This window comes from Eschrichtius robustus, chromosome 5 (genome assembly GCF_028021215.1).
Source record: "Eschrichtius robustus isolate mEscRob2 chromosome 5, mEscRob2.pri, whole genome shotgun sequence".
NCBI classification, from domain to species: Eukaryota; Metazoa; Chordata; class Mammalia; order Artiodactyla; family Eschrichtiidae; genus Eschrichtius; species Eschrichtius robustus.
In genome coordinates, this window is record NC_090828.1 from 32608577 (window position 1) to 32630317 (window position 21741).

Here is a 21741-nt window from a genome sequence, read left to right on the forward strand (position 1 = left end):
AAGCTAAAAAGTAATCGAAGATAACTGAAATGTCCAATTCCTAAAAGCTTCCTAAAATAGTGCATGAAACTGCAGAGAGAGTCGTTGGCCAGAATGTGATTGCCTAAAAAAGGCCTCACACTGCAACAAAGGTCAATTTAAGTGCCTAAGGCCCCATCTGATGGGTTGCTGGAGTCTTCGAATACTCCAGCAGGAAGGTGCACGCATACAAGTCCTTGATAGACGTGCTCAAGGCTTCACTGTGTCCCAGGGCCCTCGGAGAGAGGCCGCTGGACCTGCTTCCAAGGAAAAGCGAGCAGGGGTGAGACAGCACCGTAATTTTCCTCCCTCACTCATTCATTCTCCCATTCACTGGTTCCTGGAGGCGGTTCCCAGGGACGCGCGGAGGAAAGGCGGAGCGCGGGCGGCCCCCGCTGGGTGCGGTCGGGCGCCTGGGGCTGGGGGTGAGCCTGGCGGGCCAGGGGGCGCGGACGGCGGGCGCCCGGGAGGGGCGGGCTCGGCTGCCTGCGCCGGAAGTGAGTGGCGGGTGGCGGGTGGCGGGTGGCGGGTGGCGGGTGGCGGGCGGGAGTGGGGGGAGCGAGCGGTCGGGCTCGAGTCGGTCAGCCCGGCAGCCGCCCGACCCTCAGCCCCGCCTTCTGCGTCTCGGCCGGACGCGGCTGCATTCGGATCCGCCGCCGCTGGGCGCTGCGGCCGCCCCGCCCGCCGCGCGCTCCGCCCAGCCCCCGCCGCCGCTGCCAGGGCGGTCGGTCAGTCAGTCAGTCACGGAGCGCGCGGCGCGGGAGCTGCGGACCCTCGCGGCGTCTCCGGAGAAGGAGCGCCGCGCCTGGGGAGGAGGAGGCGGCGGCGGCGGCGGCGGCGGCGGCGGCTGGACGAGCGCGAGCGGCGGCTGCCCAGCCCGGGGCCGCCCCGGAGCCGGGCCCGCCGGAGGACCGAGCCGTTGCCACGGTGAGTGCTCAGCCTCGCTCTCGGGCCCGGCCGGGCGCGGGGCTGGGAAGCGTTGCCGTCGCTCCCGCCTCCATTTTCCCGGCGCCCGGCCCCGCCATCCGGGCGCGGTGCGGACGGCCGAGCCTGGGGCGGGGTCGCGGCCGCGGCCGAGGCCGGGGACGGGGCTGGTCGGACCTTGCCCGGCAGGCGGCCGGCCGGTGTTTGGGGGTCGGCGGGGCCTGGGCTGTACCCTGCGCCCCTGGGGGCCGCGACGGAGGGAGACAATGAGATGCAGGGCCGCCTGGGGAGGGTGCGGTTGGGCTTCTCAGACCCGGCACCGGTGACTGGTGGCCCGGGACCGCGGAAAGGAAAGGACTATTCCCCCGACTAGCCACAGAAACCAGTGACTCGGTGTCTGGGGTTCCCCGGGTTTCAATGCTCCCCATCTTTCGTAAATGAGTTCAGTGCAGAGATTTAGGAAGGCGGGGCACCTTCTGTGTCTTCTTTCTAATTAAGCAGGCTGAGTAATTGCTCCATTGCTTTTGAGCCCATCTCTTCTGCGTCTGTGTGCATTCCCGCCGGAAATCCAAACTGCAGTTCATGCGGGGGGGGGGAGGGGGGAGAAGGAAGGCAGTGTAATAGTATTAGGATGCCTTCGTTTTAAGACGGTTTGAAAGATGCGGTTTCTTATTCAGGCGGCGTCTTAGGGTGTCCCCGCGGTGTGAGCTGGAAACCGCGTTAAGTCATTGCTTATAAGCATGAAGACGTGGCTTAGTATGAAATAAGAGGTTTGGGGAAGGGTGTAAGCGTTACATCAAATGTGACCTGTTTGTGTGTATCTCATATATTCTGTGGGAAGGGCAGTTGGGGAAATCTGAGCGAATTGAACGGTTCTTCACTTAGCCTCCAGATGAGGGTTGGTGTTGTCGGCAGCATTTGTCTTGGTGATGTGGAGAGCTGCCTGTGTGTGTGAAGTCCGCGGTAAAGGAACAGTAAAGGTTACCGGCTAGGGATGGGGCGTGATGGGGTTATTAAAAGGGTGGTAGTGAGTCCGTAGGAATATTAAATTCAGCAAGTATTTATGGAATACCTACTATCTGTTAGGCAGGGTGGGGGCCATAAAGTGAACAAGAATGCAGCATATAGTGGTGGAAAGAGCTTTTTGAAGCCAGGGAAACCAGGGGCGCTGTAAGCACTGGAATTGGCTGGTAGTGTGACGTTGGATAAGCTGTTGAACTCTCAACAGTACGGTTCTCTATCGGTAAAATGGGAATAACTAAGACCACCTGCTTACCTCCCGAGATGGCTGTCAAAGGATTAAATGAGATAATGTATGCAAAATGCCTAGCACCTTGCAGGGCACCAAGGTGTTTTAACAAATGTTAATTCCTTTTCTCCCTAGCCTACTGCTCCCGAGATTTTCTTGGGGGAAGGTGGGAGAAGAAGTGAATGTAGGTAATTGTAATGCAATGCATTATATAATAAAATGTTGAAGGAGAGGTGCAAAATGGGGAAGTGAAGAGGCGAGGGAATCATTCTAAATTGGGAGCACTGGGGGAAAATTCATGGAAGCTGTGGCATTTAAGTGGAACCTTTAAGGATGGGTAGGATTTCAGCTGATGTAGATGGGCAGGGTGAGGACATTCCTAGTAGAGGTGGAGGAATTGAGGAAGAGCAATGGGGGAAGGGCAAAATTAGAGACACGCAAAGGCTTTTTAGCTCTTGTTGAGTCTGACCTTCAAAGATTGTCTCTGTTATTTTGCTTTCTGTGTTGTGAATTTACCAGAAACCAGATTTAGTCTCTTCAAGTAAGTACAGAAATGTCTACAAAGCTCAATACATGATTTTTTGGATGAGACATTTTGTGGTATTTGGACTGCTTCTCTCTCCTGTTTGAATTTAATAAAGAATTATTTGTAGCTAGTTCCTTGTGATGAATAATAGTTCTATTTGGCAGAAAAGGCCTCTGATATGTCAGAGTCAGAGGTCTTACTAAGATTATATAGTGAGTAACTGGCTGAAAGATATGGAGTAGTGGGCACATATTGGGTGTGTCTCAAACTCTTGATCAGTATCGTTTGTTTTCACAAATATTTTAACACTTAATTTTCGGAAGAGGTGTTTTTAACCATTGTCTTTAACAAGAATTAAAATGGCTTTTCTTTTGGTTTTGCTACCTTTTGCTTCCCACCCCATGCATAATTATTTATTACATTAGCATGGTGGATGGCTATCACAATATTATTCACAGATTCTTGGACACACATTATAAAATCTCATGACTTTGCCTTGGTTCTGAAGTAGTTGAATGTCAACATTAGTATTGTTGATCTCAAACACTTATTTTAGGAAAATTAATATTAGCAAAACAAGATATGTGACCTCAAGCAAATCACTTTTCTTGGACTCTCAATTCCTTTCCCTATAAAGTGAGAAATTTGGGTTAAATCACTGGTTTTCAATCTGTGTTTTACTGAACTCTAGAATTTTGAAGAGGACCTTCAGAGGTTCTCCAGATGTTTGAATTTAATTGCATTAAAATTGTGTTTTAAACCCAGAATAATAAAAAGCAACTACTTTTTGAGATGCACTGTTTTAAGTGCTTTACATGTATTGACTTATTTCATCCTTGCTATAATCCTGTGATGTAGGTTCTGTAAATATGTGAAAAAACAGGCACAGACTACAGAGCTACAAAGTGGCAGAGCTGGGTTTGAAAGCAGGCAGCATAACTCTTAAGCTTGTGTTCTTAACTACATTCCTATATTGCCACCATAATAAAATAAATAACACACGCAATTTTTTTTAATTGTGGTAAAATATACCACATAAAATTTACCATTTTAACCATTTTTAATTGTACAGTTCAGTGGTATTAAGTACATTCGCATAGTTGTGCACCCATCATCACTGTCCATCTCTAGAACTTTTTCATCCTCTCAAACTGAAACACTACCCATTAAACATTAACTCCCCACCCCCTTTCCCTCTGGCCCCTTGTAACCACTTTTCTACTTTGTCTCTGTGATTTTGACTACTCTAGATACTTCATATAAATGGGATCATGCAGTATTTGTTTTTGTTTTGTATCTGGCTTATTTCACTTAGCACAGTATCTTTTTTTTGAATATCAAATTTATTTTTATTTATTTTGGGGGGGCATAATTAAACCTTTTATTTTATTTTATTATTTTTTTAACATCTTTATTGGAGTATAATTGCTTTACAATGGTGTGTTAGTTTCTGCTTTATAACAAAGTGAATCAGCTATACATATACATATATCCCCATATCCCCTCCCTCTTGCGTCTCCCTCCCACCCTCCCTATCCCACCCCTCTAGGTGGTCACAGAGCACTGAGCTGATCTCCCTGTAGCACAGTATCTTTAAGGTTCATCCATGTTGCAGCATGAATCAGAATTTCATTACTTTTTAAGGCTGAGTAATATTCTATTGTATGTATAGACCACATTTTGTTTATTCATCTGTAGATGGACATTTGGTTGTTTCCACCTCTTCGCTGTTGTAATACTGCTCTGAACATTGGTGTACACATATCTACTCAGGTCCCTGCTTTCACTTCATTTGGGTATATACCCAGAAGTGGAATTGCTGGATCATATGGTAATTCTGTGTTGGATTTTTGAGGAACTGCCACACCGTTTTCTACAGCAGCTGCAGCATTTTACACTCCTGCCAGCACAAGGGTTTCAGTTTCTCCACATCCTCACCTCAACACTTGTCATTTTCTGTGTTTTTGATAATAGCCATCCTAATGAGTGTGAAGTGGTATCTCATTGTGGTTTTGATTTGTATGTTTCTAATGATTAGTGATGTCGAGCATCTTTTCATGTACTTGTTGGCCATTTGTGTATCTTCTTTGTAGAAATGTCTATCCAAGTCCTTGCCAATTTTAAAAATCGGGTTGTTTTGCTATTGTTGAGTTGTAGCAATTCTTTATATACTCTAGATATTAATCTCAGATCCATGATTTACAAATATTTTCTCTTATTCTGTGGGTTGCCTTTTCACTCTGTTGATAGTGTCCTTTCATGTCTAAAAGTTTTTCATTTTAATGATGTTCACTTCGTCTATTTTTTCTTTTGTTGCCTGTGCTTTTGGTGTCCAAGAAATCATTGCCAAATCCAACGTCATGAAGCCTTTCCCCTGTGTTTTCTTCTAAGAGTTTTATAGTTTTAGCTATTATATTTAGCTCTTTGATCCATTTTGAGTTAATACTTGCATATGGTTTTAGATAAGGGTACAACTTCATCCTTTTGCTTGTGGATATCCAATTTTTCCAGCACCATTTTTGAAAGAACTGTCCTTTCCCCGTTGAATGGTCTTGGCACCCTCGTGTACATATATATAAAATTTTCTCACATTGAAAACAGTAGTGCTGCATTGGTTACACCTGCTTAATTGTAGAGGGGGGAAGCATTCCTTAGAATAAAGCTTCTTTTACTATCTCTGATTATTTGTGAATTTTAAATGGGTAAGGAAGTAAGTTTTTCAAAAATTCAGTCCTGTGCATGTCTATTCATATAGAGTTGTCTAAACAGTACATTACTATGGCATATAAACTGCGTTTGGTTAAATGACAGGCAAGACTCAAGCCCATTCCTTTGGGGGTATACTCATCCTGTGTAAGTCAATTTGTTTAGTAACAAATGAACATGTAACACTAAGTCCTGATATCATGTTACAGTATAGATATTTTGTAGCTCATTGCAAGTTTTAGGTTTTTCTTGTTTGCCTTGTAAGCAGTTTTTAGATACTGTTACTAACTCAGTTTGAAAGAAAAAAATTCTTATTTAAAAAATTTCTCAAATCAATTTAATTGAAGCATATCCTGGGACTGCAAAACAAACCATTAAAAGCTACTAAGAAAACAAAACAAACGCTGCTACCTACTTGCAACTACTTATCTGAGTGAAATAAAAACAAAATTTTGCAGAAGTAAATGGGTTGCTTTGGTGTCAAGACTAACAAACATCTCTAACCCTCATTTGTCTCTTTGAGTTTTAAATAAATTATATTTGAACATAAAATGGTATTAGCAGTGCTTTTGCAGTTATATATATTTGCCATGCTGCATAAGATTTCTTCTGGAAAAGTTTTGTTGTGAAATATTAGAAACCCGCCAGATTATATGATGTCTAAGCTTCATCCTATGTTCTTATCACTGTTATTTTAAGATACAGTATTTACCACACTCTGGGGCAGATGTCTTAAAATACATCACTCATAACTTATAAATTGACTTTTTAAAACGTATGTGTTCTGCTGTTCATAAAATGTATACTGTTACTCTGCTTTAGGCAGAGCTACGCATAATGGAGAAATCAAAGAAATAGGTATTCTCCCCTCCAAAATAGAGAGGATACTAGTTTAAGTGCAGGATACAAGAATCAGTAGAGAAAGTAATTTAAGGGAGCAGAGTGTAAAAAGAAACAGAAGGGACTGGGGTTTGTTAGGCTTGGAAAAGAAGGGACAAGTCATCCCTTAACATGAGAAGAAAAGCAAGACTGCGTGGCCCATAATTGATGTCTTGTCATTTGTGTAGCACTAAAAATGTAAGCCCCCTGATGAAGGATGGTGAAATCTGGAGAAAATTAGAAGCGTGAACATATTGAATAGGCCCAAATATTGTAGAATTACAATAGTAAGTACAGTTTTTTAATTGTACTTGAAAATTGAATGCTTTTTTTGAAATCAATTTTAGAATGATCTTACTAAGTTTGATATGTTTGAAGAAGAGTGTTAGCTAAGTCAGTACAGCAAAATAACTAACAATGTGACTTGAAAATACAAATATATTCTTTATGTATCCCAGATTGTGCGTGCCTCTATCCATGGTTCCATGCATAGTTTATTTTCCCTAATTTTTCTAGTCAAAATTCTACTCATCCTTTGAGTCCCAGTTCCATTGCCACACACCTTTGTGAAGCTGTTTGATAGTAAGTAGAATTCATTGCCGTCCTCTTCATTCCTCTAGACCTTACTTGATTTGCCCTATATTGTAAATAATTGTATACTGTCTTAAATCCCCGATTCTGGAGTATTGGATCTAGTTTTACTCATCTGAAATGTCTCTCAGTCCCTTAAATATAATAGAAATGCAATAAAAATGGTTTTAATGAGGACTTCCCTGGTGGCGCAGTGGTTAAGAATCTGCCTGCCAATGCATGGGACACAGGTTCAAGCCCTGGTCCGGGAAGATCCCACATGCTGGGGAGCAACTAAGCCCGTGTGCCGCAACTACTGAGCCTGCGCTCTAGAGCCCCTGAGCCACCACTACTGAGCCCACATGCCACAACTACTGAAAAGCACACTGCCTAGAGCCCATGCTCCGCAACAAGAGAAGCCACCGCAATGAGAAGCCTGCACACCGCAACGAAGAGTAGCCCTCGCTCGCTGCAACTAGAGAAAGCCCGCGTACAGCAACGAAGACCCAACACAGCCCTAAATAAATAAATAAATAAATAAATAAAGGTTTTAATGAAAGCCATCATTTGAAGAATTCTTTATGGTTGGTGTTACATCTCCTGAAAGGATCCATAAAAATCTAATAATGTTTATTTTATTTATAAAGAACAATTCTTTCTCGCCTTATTTGGTTTATTTTATAATGTAACAAATGACTTTAGAGACTTGTGAAGGGAATCAGTGATCCTCTTTATCTGTGAATAGAGTTCTTTATAAATGTTAGTAATGGCTCAAAAACCTTTTTGTTTACCCTAAATTTTTAAAATAAATATTTGTTTTTTAAAGCAAGCGTAATGAATACAGTGCATTATGTTTGAAAAATCTTGGTTGTACTGCTTAGTAATACAGAAATTCCAAAGTCTGGATCTTAAATTTGTTTATTTTGGTACTTGGTTTTAATGCTTGTCTTAGCTAAAAGGCAGCTCATGCAGGGACACGTACCCCAAAAGAATAACTGCCTCTTTGGCTGTACTTTCTAAATGGAGATACTCATTGTTTAATTTCTATCCATCAGTTATGCAGATTTGGCTAGCAAAGTTTGCCCTTTCTGTGCAAACCAATGTGAGGATTTGCATTTATATGTTTTTAATAAATGTATTCAAAAATCCAGAGAAACTATGTATGGAAGGCATTTAAAGAGTTAGAAAATGGTTTCTCTGTGTTTAGAGTGTGCAGGTATGAGTATTCAAGATGACACACATTGACTTCTTTTGAAATACAGTTATTTTCTTACTAAAAAAATGCTTCATTTACCTTTAAGGTACACATAGATTAACTATGTTTTTGTTTTTAAAAACAACTGCTAGGTAGCATACTGCTAACCGTCACTTATCACAGAAAGTCAGCAAATTTAGACTTTTTGTGTGTGTGTGTGTGAAAGATAAATGCTTAACTCATCTTTAAATTTGACAACTCTTTTAAAATACTTTGCCATGAGACAACCAATAAACCTGTTTGGTGTAAAATACTTATGGTCACTCCTCAACTACATCAGCAACATTCTGTATCACTCGGTGCTCTTTCTGCTTGAGCTTCTCTTTTGCTGCAGTAGTTGCATTTGAGGTTAAACCTTACTTCCCCTGCCCCAACTTTCTTTTGTTGAGGTCAAAGCAGCTGCTTCATGAAGGATTAGATAATACAGTTTTTCCATAAAATATTGTTTCTATTAAGGAAATCATTTACCGTAAGAATATGTCTTCCCTGGAACACCAGTCTCTTGTAGCAATTTACAAAAAGGTGCATTCTTTATTTCATTTTTGAAAAAGATTCCAGCAAATACTATCACTCTTCCCTCCAAATATTTAGAGTCACTTAGTACCAGAATACTTAGACTACTTTACATACGTAAAGTGTGATGTGTGACTGTCTGACAGGTGGCCATAATGAAGAGGCCAGTGTCGTTTTCTGTGTTAAGGATACACATGTATTATATGGTATTACATTATATGGTACTTGAAATACATATGTGTATTAAGGTAAAGATTAAATAGAACTCCTAATATGTTGTTCTTATACCCTAATGGATCATCACTCATACTTCCTGGGTTCTAATCACCTCCGATTTGGAAATCGCTCTACAATCTTATTGAAGTACTGTTGGTAATAATGAACCTTTTATATTAAGCTCCATTTCATAGTGTATAATATACTTGTATGAAGCTATCTTAAAAGTAAAGCACTTGGGACAAGACATTCTGATTTTCTTACTAATTAGAAAGAAATGTTTGTGGAAGAAAAATAGATAAATTTCAACAAAGTGAGACCTTAATAAAATTTATTCTTTTTAAAAAATTTTATTTATTTATTTATTTTGGCTGCATTGGGTGTTCGTTGCTGTTTGCGGGCTTTCTCTAGTTGGGGCGAGCAGGGGCTACTCTTCGTTGCGGTGTGCGGGCTTCTCATTGCGGTGGCTTCTCTTGTGGAGCACGGGCTCTAGGCGAGCAGGCTTCAGTAGTTGTGGCACGTGGGCTCTAGAGTGCAGGCTCAGTAGTAGTGGCGCAGGGGCTTAGTTGCTCCGCCGCATGTGGGATCTTCCCGGACCAGGGCTCTAACTCGTGTCCCCTGCATTGACAGGCGGATTCTTAACCACTGCACCATAGGGAAGCCCAATAAAATTTATTCTTTACCACAATTGAAGTTATTAGCTTATTTTAGAAGCTTCAGTTTGGATTTTACATTATGCTTTCAGGAATTAGGGTGAATTAAAAGTACCCATTTAAAATTTAATTTCGTAATTCAGTAGTGTTGATAGACATAATTTTTCCATGTCCATAGTGAGCATTTTTTTCCTCGAATCTCTAGCAAGATAGAAAACATTTCCATGACTCTACCCTTTATCTTTTCCTTTCTTCTCTACTTCTGCAACTGCAGCCACAGTTGCTTCATCACAGATACATTTTGCCTGTTCTAGAATTTTGTATTAGTTGAATCATATGTATGTGTTCCTTTGTCTCTGACTTCTTTCCCTCAGCATGATGTTTTTAGATCCATCCATGTTATTGCGTGTATCAGTAGTTTGTTTCTTTTTACTGTGGAGTAATATATGCAATTGTACGAATATTGAATGTACCATAGATTTGTTTATCCAGTTTCCTGTTGATGGGCACCTGGACTGTTTCCAGTTTGGGACTACTGTGAAGAAAACTGCCATGAATATTTTTATACAAGTCTTTTTGTGGACAAATGTTTCATTTCTCTTGGATAAAGGAGTGGAATTGCTAGGTCATACGTAGATGTTCCTCTTTTTAAAGACTTGTATTTGAAGAACAATATACACATGTATCATAAACGCACACTTCTACAACCTGAATACTCCTGTGTAACCAGAACGTAGATGAAAAAGAAAATTACCAGTGTGCCAGAAACCCTCCTCATATTTGCTTTTCTATACGACTGCCCTGTCATGGGTAGCCACTGCCTTGACTCCTAACTCTAATTTTGCTGTAAAGTTGTTTGGTTTGCTTGTTTCTTTAAAAATTTTTTTCTACTTTATTGAGGTATAGTTTCCACATAATAAACTGCACGCATTAAAGGATACTGTTTGATAAGTTTTCATACACCTGTGAAGCCATCACTGCAGTCAAGATAGGGAACATATTCATCAGCCCCCAGTTTCTTCACCTCCCTTTGCCAGTCATGCTCCCCTCCACCTCTGTCTCCGTGCAACCTGTCACTGTAGATTAGTTTGAATTTTCTAGAATTTGATGTATGGAATCATACAGTGTTCTCTTTCAGTCATTCTCTCTCTCTAGTCTGGTTTATTTTTATGCAGAATAATGATTTTTTTAACAAGTGTATACAAAAGTCTTTATTTTAACATTTAAAAGAAAGAATCACATGTTCTTTCCCACAGCTTTACCAGACTGAACCATCCGATAAGTTACACGCACACAGGGACCTGGCAGGTTATTGCACAGCTTTTCAACGGGTTGAGTCAGGACCAAGTGGCCACCTTCCCCACAGCTGGGCTCTGAATAATGATTCAGAGAATAATGATTATAGATTGATATAATAGAATAATGATTTTTAGATCGATCCATATTGTTGTTTGGATTAAGTTCCTTTTTATTACTGAATGGTATTATATTATGTGTATATGCCACATTTTCTTTATCCGTTCACCTGTTGATAGCTATTTGGGCTGCTTTCATGTCTAGCTTTTTACTAATAAAGCCGCTATGACATTTTGTACAAATGGAGACAGACATATGTACACATATATCTTCATGAATATGTTTTTATTTCTCTTGGATAAATACTATGAGGACATGCTGAGTTATATAGGGTACATGTATTTTTAATTTTTTAAGGAACTGGCAAACTTTTCCTAACCTGTATCATTTTATGTATCCAACCGCATTATATGACAATTTTAATTACTCTACATCCTAGCACTTGGTATCGTCAGTCGTTTTCATTCTAGCCACTGGAATGGATACATAGTGGTATCTCATTATGCTTTTAATTTGCATCTCCCTGATTACTAATAATGTTGAGCGAATTTTCATGTTCTTATTAGCCATTTGGGAAGTGACTGTGCAAGTCTTTTGCCCATTTAAAAAACTGGGTTGTTTTACCTTTTTTTTATTTAGTTGTAGCAGTTCTCTATATATTCTAGGTACAAGTCCTTTATCAGATATATTTGTGAATGTTTTTTCTTAGTCTGTGGCTTCCCTGTTTATTTTTTAGTGGTGTCTTTCACATAGCAGAAGTTTTGATATTGCACTTCATCAAAATGATCAATATTTCCTTTTATGGTTAGTGATTTCTTTGTCCTAATAAACCTTGGCCCACACTAAAGTTGTAAAGATATCTCCCTATGTTTTTTCCTAGGAGCATTAGGATTTTAGCTTTCACATTTCAGTCTGTGATCCATTTTGTTTATGGTGTGATGTAGAGGTCGAACCCCACCCCCCATCCCATGTTTATACAATATCTATTTGTTCCAGCATCATTTGTTTAAAAAAAAAAAAAAGTGCTTTCCATTTTTGTCAATTATATCTCAGTAAAGCTGAGGAAAACCCCCTTTCCTTTCCTCCTTTCCTACTTTGACATCTTCATTGAAAATATTTGACAATCAGTGTGGGTCTGTTTCTGTACTCTCCATTCTGTTAGATTGATGTAATTCTCTCTTCTTTTGCTAGAACTACATTGTCTTGCTTACTTAGCCTTATAGTGAGTAAGAAGTCAAGGTAGAGGATATCCCCCAAGTTCTTTTCACAGATTGTTTTGACTATTTTAGGTCATTTGCCTTTCCATATAAATTTTAGAATTAGATATTGGGATATGTGTTATAATTAAATTGGATACCTAGTTCAATATGGGGAGAATTGGCTTATAACAATATAGTATCTTCCAATCCATTAACATGGTATATCTGTCCATTTATTTAGATCTCTAATTTCTCTCAGCAGTATTTTATATTTTTCACTTGGCATAGAATAAACACTGCTTGCTGTCCTATTTGTATCAGTTTTTTTTTTTTTTTTTACAGCCAAATCATACTTTACACAAGCTTATTTTTATAAGTAAAGGTTTGGTATGGAGATTTTCCATTTGATAACCTTTATCTAATGCATAGATGAAGGGACCACCTGTTCTGATGTGACAGTGCTACAAATAGAGGAGACTGAAACATGTCTTTAGAAACATTAAAGCAGAAGCTTACAGCTTTATAGTTATTGGCATAATTCTTTTGACTTGTATGGTTGTGGATATTAATATTTAAAGAGACTTATCTTTATTAGCATAGCCTAGTATTTTTAGAATCAGAAGTAAAACAGAATCTTATCAGTTTAATTGGGGCATTAGTTCTTACCAGAGGAGTTTGCATTTTGAGTTTGCATTTTGTAGTTTGCCTTTTTCTTCCCCCTTTCATTAATAATACTAATGGAAATATGCAACTCTCAGAAATGTATAAAGAAGAAAATAAAACATAATCCTACCACCTGGAACTGATTACAGTTAAAATTTTTGGTATATTTGCTCGTGTGTGTGTGTGTGTGCACGTGCCTGTTTATATAGCTCATTATAGTATGCATAATTTAGTTCTTCTTTCATATAAATGCTATATCACTAGCATTTTCCCATGCATTAAATGCTTTATGAATAATTTACAACATCTGCATTATAATCCAGGATGGACAATAAAACACACTTGAATTTACTCAGTTTTTCTTTTCTTGTGGGATATTTAGTTGCCTTTCCCCTTCCGTGTGTGTGTGTGTGTGTGTGTGTGTGTGTGTTTAATATTTGGCTTTAATGAGCATACTTGTTCACAATCTTTGTCCGTATTTTTAATGACTTTCTAACATTGTTTTAAAGTCGGAAAAGTTTTAAACCGAAGTGTAAAATATGATAGACATCTACATACTCATCACCAGGAGTAATCATTGTTTATATTTTGCTTCAAATAATTTGTTGAAGGAGAAGTAACAGATAAAATAAAAATCCTCCCCAGATAACAATTTGTATTATTCTGGTGCATATTTTAGTGCATTTAACAAATGTGTGTCCATAACATTTTACTTATTACTGTCTGTGCTTTTGAATTTTATAGAAACAATAAATTATATCTTCTAAAATTTGCATATTTTACTCAACTGTGTGGTTTGAAATTATTAGTACTGGTTCTTGTAGATCCAGTTCATTCTTTTTATCAGAATAAGCCAGTTTTTCCATTCCTCTTTTGAGGAGGGTTAGTTAGATAGATAGGATGCCACAGTGAACATCCTTTTACGTTTCTCCCGGTGCTTGTATCTTACGTGTTTGGGCACTTAGAAGTGGTATCGCAGGATCATAAGGTGCATAATCTCCAGAAGGCTCTCCAAAGCGGTGGGGAGTATATGTCCCGACCAGCAATGTTCTCATTGCTCCACATCCTCCCCACCCCCTGGTTTTTTGTTTATTTGTTTATTTATTTATTTATTTATTTTTGGCTGTGTTGGGTCTTCGTTTCTGTGCGAGGGCTTTCTCTAGTTGCGGCAAGCGGGGGCCACTCTTCATCGCGGTGAGCGGGCCTCTCACTATCGCGGCCCCTCCCGTTGCGGGGCACAGACTCCAGACGCGCAGGCTCAGCAGTTGTGACTCACGGGCCCAGTTGCTCCGCGGCATGTGGGATCTTCCCAGACCAGGGCTCGAACCCGTGTCCCCTGCATTAGCAGGCAGACTCTCAACCACTGCGCCACCAGGGAAGCCCTCCACCCCCCCCCTGGTTTTATCAGACTTACTGTTTTTGCCAACTTGGTGAGTACGAAATGGATAATATTTTTTTCTTTAGTATGTTTTTAGAAATATTGTTATTAGGATGGGAGCACAAGGTTCTGTAGCATATTCAGTGAAACTTTTTATCCTTGGAAATTGTATTCTTTCAAATATCCATTAAGAAATGTTTTCTAATCACACATTAAAACTTTTAAAGAGTTTTGAAAGCATTGTTGTTTATGTTTATTCACAGTGGGGTATAAGTGGTTTGTCTAAAGAAGTATTATCTGTCCTGGCTGTAAGACTGATATTGGAGAATTGCCTAAAATGCATTAACTCTATGTTGTGACATCTGTGTAGATAATTTAGATGATTATTTGGCTAACAGAACCCTTGACTGATTTTACTTCTTGTGAGCTTTTTGGGGAAACATTTAATTTTTTAAATCATGTACAGTCAAGTAAAAATGTAATATCCAGTAGTAATTTTTTTCATTTCAACAACTGATGACTGCTTATGACATAAGAGTAGAAATGATTTACTGTGGAAATTCTGAGTGTATTATTCCTACAAAAGTTGTCTTCTCTAACCCTTTTCCCTACTGTGTGTGTATGTGTATAATAATAAACATTTCCAGTTTAAAATATTGTAACATGTAGGCACATTAATTTTAAAAGTAAAGAATATAAAAGATGTAAAAGTTCTGTTCTCTGTTGGAGATTGTAATAAAACTGCCTGAAGGCAGGGACCATGTCTACCCTTTAAATAGCTGTATTCTTTGTGTTTTTCTGTACAGTGCCCGACTCATAGTAGTATTTCACTAAGTATTTGTTGGATGAACGACATTATTTCTTGCTAAGTAGTAATCTTAAGTGAAAAATAGCTGTACTTTTTTAGTACAGATAAACACAGACTTAATTCTGTGTGAACCTAGAATCCTGTCAGTATTTATTCTTAAATGGTAATATTTAAGCTTTGGTTTTTCTGGTCTTCTGAGTGAGAAGCATGCAAGTAATGGCAAAAAAGTGGTAGTTTTTATTATAAAGAAACTCAACTCTGGATCTATTTTTAACTGAAAAAGAAAGCTAACTTTTTAGCCTAAGAATTCACTTGGAGTCCCTCTGCACGATTTAGGTGTATTTTAGCCTGTGAACGTCCAGTTCTCTCGCTATGACTTCTGACTTGACTTCCTTATTGTCTCATCTCTCTGCTCCTGTATCTTTGCCCCTAGTCCTTGTGGGCACAAAGTTCTTTCCTTTATGAGCCAAGGGTCTCATAAATTTAGTGATTTTATTGACCATTTGGAGGTTTACAAGGGAGAAATCACATGATGTGTGTAGCCTTTTACCATCTTACAGCCTCTGCACCCCATCTGTGGCTACTTTCCCCAGCCAGCTCTTCAGACCTGCCACCATTTTTTTATCCTGTAGAGCTTTCTCAGAACTTTAGTCCCCCACTCTCAATGTATTTTTCACAAGGAGTAGCACTATGTTGTGTTGTCTACTGCTGTGCAGTGGATCACCCCAGAACTTAGTGGCTGAAGACAGCAGCAATCATTTTATTATTATTTCGAATGGTTCTGGGGCTTGCCCAGGCTTAGATGGTTCTCACTGGGAATGTCTCATGCAGTTCCGGTCAGGGGCAACTGGAGCTGGATTCCTCACTTACCTGTCTGGTGGTTGAAGCTGGGACCTCAGCTGCGGCTGTGGGCTACTTTCTACACTTAGCCTCCTTCTGTGGCCTGGGCTTCGTCACAGCATAATGGTGGGTTCCGACAGCAGCTTTCCAAGAGAAACAGGAGGAGGAAGCTGTTAGCACTTTTGATGATCTAGTCCCCTAAGTCACTCAGCATCACTTCCTCCATAGTTCATAGGTCCTCCCCAGAGCCCAGGGAAGGGAACATAGACTTTACCTCTCAATAGGAAGAGTGTTAAGGCAGATTGTTGTGAGAAGAGCAAATGAGACTGGGGATATTGTTGCAGTCATTTGGAAACTATCATCAATCTTACTCTATCAGGTAGGTTTACTGATCCCCAGCTGAAATTCTGATGAACAAAATTTCATCCACCTTCTTTTATCTGAAAAAATTTCATTACAGATGATGAGGAAGTTATAGATACGTTCAAATGCCACTGCCTTTAAGAATGAAGGTTAAAAAGTAATCTTTAACCCTGCTGTCTCTGTTCTTTGGAGCATTTAAAATGTACAAATATGTGGACTCCATCCTAGTCTCCCAATAATTAGAATGTACTGGACGGACCTCAGGCATATATTAAAAGCTTCATGGCAACTTATTAGAGAGGCTTCAAGCCTTCTGCCTGTACTCCACGTGTATTTACCAGTGCCACACCACCTCCCTATGGACTCACTAACATTTTGAAACTTCCCTCCTCTCTTTCTATTCAAAGTCTATGATATCAACAGAAAACAGTGGTAGTCTATACTAGAGTGCTAAATAGTGTGATATGACTAAGTAAAAACACGAAATTTAAAAGAACATACATGCTGTAGTCATCAGGGCAGTTTCATGAGAGTGAACTTAAGTTGGATCTTGAAAAATAGATGGAGCTTAGATATGTTTTGTATTGATTGGAAACTCTTCTACTCAGTTGGTTGTGAACACTATTTTTTTATTGAAGTATAGTTGATATGAACATTATCTTTAACCATTTAAACAGATATCTTGGAGATGGTCAAATGGATCATCTTGCTCTCAAATGTGAAGATTAAATGCAAGGGATCTCTTTTTGCTATAGTAGATATTTCTATTTTGCTTATCTGTTTCAGACATGGTTTAACAAAGTCAAAGGCATTCCTCCCTGTGACAGCCTCTGAAAGACCACTGTAGCAGTTTATCATTTTTTTCTATGCCCAAATTATTAAATCTGATTTTAAGTAAATCTGCCAATGGTGTTTAAACCCTTTTAAATGTTTTCATCAACCACCTTCTCAAATAGAGAAGTAAAAAAAGCATCATTGATAGAAGCTGGACCACAGTGAAAATAGGAGGCCCTCAGTAGATGTTACCTATACGCCAGACACTGTAGTCTTTAATGTAGATTATTTCATGTATGCTTCACCATAAGGATGTGGGATGATTTTACAAATGAGGAAACAGGTTTAGGAAGATGTAAAAGGACTAATACAAGTTCATGGAGCTATTCAGTATTCAAATCAGGTAGTCTAATAACTGGAGAGCCCCAGCTCTTAACCAAATCAAGAAGTTCATTTTCTTCATCTGGGAATGCATATGAAACAGTGATGGAAGAAAGGACACCACTTAGCCACCTGTGGAATGACAAATTGCAACCAAGAATGTCTTCTTTTTTGTATATTGTGGATATGGCTCCAGTCATGTGAACCTTTTAGCTATGATCAAAAACAGTGCACCAAACTTAACACTACCTGACCATTATTAGATTTGGCCAATGTGGTGAGATGAGAATCACTGATATTTTGAAACCTCCCCCCCCCCTTTTTTTTTAACCCCACATTCTGTTTAGCCAAAACTTATAATGGTTAGGCATTGTTACTGGTTTCTTTAAGGTTGTAGGAAGATTAGTGAAGTTATTGGGTTTTATTTTTATTTTTAAAAAACTTAAATTTTAATAAAATTTAAATTTTCTGTTTAAATTTTATTGAGAGGTTAATAAAGAACAGGTAAATGTTTTTTTATTTTATTTACTTTTTAAAATAATTAATTTTATTTTTGGCTGCGTTGGGTGTTTGTTGCTGCGTGCAGGCTTCCTCTAGTTGTGGCGAGGGGGGCTGTTCTTCGTTGTGGTACGCGGGCTTCTCATTGCAGTGGCTTCTCTTGTTGCGGAGCACAGGCTCTAGGCACGCGGGCTTCAGTAGTTGTGGCACACGGGCTCAGTAGTTGTGGCTCGCAGGCTCTAGAGTGCAGGCTCAGTAGTTGTGGCACACGGGCTTAGTTGCTCCGCGGCATGTGGGATCTTCCCGGACCAGGGTTCGAACCCGTGTCCCTGCATTGGCAGGCGGATTCTTAACCACTGCGCCACCAGGGAAGTCCCAGGTAAATGTTTTTAATCTTTCCTCTCTCTGAGACTTTCTTTGAACTTCAGTTTCCTCATTATAAAAAGATGGAAGTGATACCACCTGCTTTCCTGCTTTTTCAAACTAGAGCAGTGTACTCCCAGACTCCCCTAGGTGTGTCTGTGCAAGTGCACACAGGGTTAGGGATTCAGAGGGGTTGGGAATGCAGAACCATAGAATAAATGTCACCATTCCCCTGGAGCTCTAAATTTATTTGATGATAGGCAGTTGTAAACACTTTTTCTATTTTAACTTATAGAGCAGAATGTAAAATTAATATGAAATTTTAAGATAGTTGAATTCAAAATAAATTTTAGGTGTACAGCAAGCCCACTCCAGAGATATTGCTCATTCTGTCACTGGCAGCCACTTTTCATACTTCTTGGAATCCATATTTTGTTGTGCAGTAAGTCAAATTTAATTCTTTCTTGTAATCATGACCATTTCTACTGTTCAGACAAATGAATAGATTCTGGGAGGTAAAACCGAAACCCATAAAAACCCTAAAAGTATTAAATTATTAGAAGTCAAGCACCCTGAACAAGTTCTAGACTCCTGCTGAGACTTCATTTGTGTTGGGAGTTCGGGTTGCAGAGAAGGTGGAAAAGCAAGCTCCCTCAAGCCTCTCCCTCCCCTTAAGCAGTATGCCTAAAGAGTAACTGGAAAAGAGGTGCTTTTCCTCTGGAATTAAGACTGGAGAGAGAAGACTGATGAATTTGAAGGGATTTAGAGTGAAGTCAGTAATTAAATAATAGAACTTCAATCAAGGATAGGTTGAGAAGGGTGGGGAGAGGCCTTTGGATTTAACTAGTCCTTTTTTTCCCCCAGACTAAAGAAATGAGGCCTAAGGATTTAAATGATTTAGCCCATAGTTTCTGCTAGTTAGTGGCAGAATAAGAATTTCCAGTTTCCTGACTCCTTATCCCAGCTGGCTTAGGCTAGGAACATCTTGCAGACTTTCCTTAAATGGACCAGCCTTTCAGTGTTATTAGATAATAAAGGCTTCTGCTCTTACTAATTCATATTTAGGGCATAAAAATGAAAGATTTACGTACTTGAGTTTTCTTGTTAGCCAGAATTTGTGTTAAAATGTTAGAGGATGTTTATTTAGCAACTATTGTTTAAACATCCCACAAACTCGTTCTGAAAATTTCAGTTAACTATGGACTCTCTCCTCTTTACCCAAAACTAATCTTGACCATCAGTCTTATTTATTTCCATTTTTGGCTGGTTAATGTCAGGAATAATGAGCCATCTCTGGTTGGTTTTCTGACTCCTGCCACAATAAAATACTAAGATATGCAAAGATGGAGGCAGAACTGCTGTATGTGGGATTTACTAGTAAAGTGATTTCTCCCCAACCTTGAGTTTCTATTCAGAATTCTGGTTAATTCTAAACATTTGTTTTAGCAACTGTATAAATTTTGGATTTTCATATGCAGGAATTTGGATTAGCTCCTTTCAAGGATACTGAGAGAGGGAAATGATGGAACAGAATGAGGAGAATCTAAAGCGATGGTATGTAAAGCAGGTTGCAGAACAGGATTACAGAATTTTAGAATGAAACCTTGGAAAGGAGAGAAAGCGATATAAAGGAGGTTGAGAGAAGAGATACATTGTGATAAATGTATTGATAAACTTCCTTATACTTTGAATTGAATAAATTATTTGCTTAAGGCTAGTTTGAGTTAGGTTTCTGTCACGTGCAGAAACCCTTACTAATACTCAATTTTTTTTTAAAATTTATTTTTGGCTGCGTTGGGTCTTCGTTGCTGCGCGTGGGCTTTCCTCTAGTTTTGGCGAGCGGGGGCTACTCTTCCTTGCCGTGCGTGAGCTTCTTATTGCAGTGGCTTCTCTTGTTGAGGAGCATGGGCTCTAGGTGCGCGGGTGTCAGTAGTTGCGGCACAGGGGCCCTAGAGCGCGTGGGCTTCAGTAGTTGTGGCTTGAGGGCTCTAGGGTGCAGGCTTGGTAGTTGTGGCACATGGGCTTAGTTGCTCTGCGGCACGTGGGATCTTCCCAGACCAGGGCTCGAACCCGTGTCCCCTGCACTGGCAAGCGGATTCTTAACCACTGCACCACCAGGGAAGTCCCTCATTTGTTAATTTTTATAAAAGAGTCATATAACACAGCTGTTGAATCAGATCATATAAAACTATTCTGCTGAAACTAAAATGCATTGTAGAATTTTCTTTTCTAAACCATTCCTCTATTATAGAGAAATTAATTTTAAATGTGTTGGTTCCTTTAAGTTAGTATTTTTGAGAGCCGGATAAATTAGCCACTTTTTTTTTTTTTTTTTTTTTTTTTTTAAGAAATGCACCTTTAGCTTTGAGTCATCTTAAATTAGATGTCATCTTAAATTTTAAGTCATCTAAAATTAGAAATATTTAACAAAAAAAGTTGAAATTCAGATGAAGAATTGATTCTTTGGTAGTTGCTCTGGGGTGAAAAATGAGAACCATATGGTCTCTTTCTAGAAGCCTACAACCTAGTTGGGTGTGGAGGGTGATAAGGCAAGTGCACAAATAACCACCACACAATACAAAGCTGATTAGTGATAAATGCCATAGAGAGGTACAAAGTTCATGGGCCTCTCAGAGGAAGTAGTACCTAATTCTTCTTTTGTTTAGCACAGTGTTTAAACTTTTTTTTTTTAGTTTTCTTTAAGATATACATACATAACATTCACATTTTTAAAGTGTAAATTTCAGTGGGTTTTAATATTCACAGGTTGTGCAACTTCACCACTATCTAATTCCAGAATAAACTTTTTAAAAAATTCAAATATTTTTAGCTATGATATGCCCTCTAGTTCTCAGGCTCCACCACTCCCTACTGGTTTACATCTGGCTGCCTCTGGTCTTTATATTGGCCACCTGATTCCTGAAGGCATTTAAGTTTGCCTCCAGGCTTGAGGAGTTGTTTCTCTAGTTTCCTTTACCGTGGAAGCAAATGCCAGCATTACCCTGGGGTTGCAGGTGTGGGGAATACTGGCTGCTGTCTTGCTGAGCATCCTTTTCCCCACCTCTCTCCCTTTTCCCACTCTACCCTCTGACTCCTCCAAGAATGGTCCCCACCTCTGCTGCAGCCTTTTGAGAGGGATGACTTCCATTGCCTTCGAGAGGGCTTCCTTGGAATAAAATCCAAACTGCTTTTCTTGGCTTACAAATCCTTACATGATCTGGCTTTTTCTTCTCATCAGACTAAGCTTTCTGTTCCATGACATAGCAAACTTGTACCCTCTGCCTGCAATGCTTTTCTCTCTGATCTTTGCATGTCTGATTCTGTTTTGTCATTCATATCTCATTTTAAATATCACTACTCAGAAAGGTCTTCCCTGGTCATTGAATCTAAAGTGGCTACTTGCTCACTTTCCACACAACCCTAATTTATTTAGCTCACTTTCCACACAACCCTAATTTATTTATCACCACAGTTGTCATGGGTCTGACTTTGTTGCTGTTGTTAATAATTTTCTCTCTTCACTAAAATGTAAGTTCAGTGTTAGTGGGTCCCTTGTTTGTCACATGTATAACTGCATCCTGAGCTTCTAGAGCAGTGTTTGGCACATAG

General features: G+C 39.5%; 1 protein-coding gene across 5 annotated transcripts in view; it reads left to right on the plus strand.

Moving 5' to 3' along the window:
* The first annotated feature begins 782 nt into the window (after window positions 1-782).
* The window catches only part of RAPH1 (Ras association (RalGDS/AF-6) and pleckstrin homology domains 1), an 88739-nt gene continuing 67780 nt past the window's right edge, over window positions 783-21741 (plus strand). For 4 of the 5 annotated variants that reach the window (XM_068544616.1, XM_068544617.1, XM_068544618.1 and 1 more), the window contains exon 1: window positions 861-945. The gene's annotated coding sequence lies outside the window, so the exon portion shown is untranslated. Of the gene's footprint in view, window positions 946-21741 lie in introns of all 5 variants that reach the window. The other variant, XM_068544619.1, reaches the window with a different exon arrangement.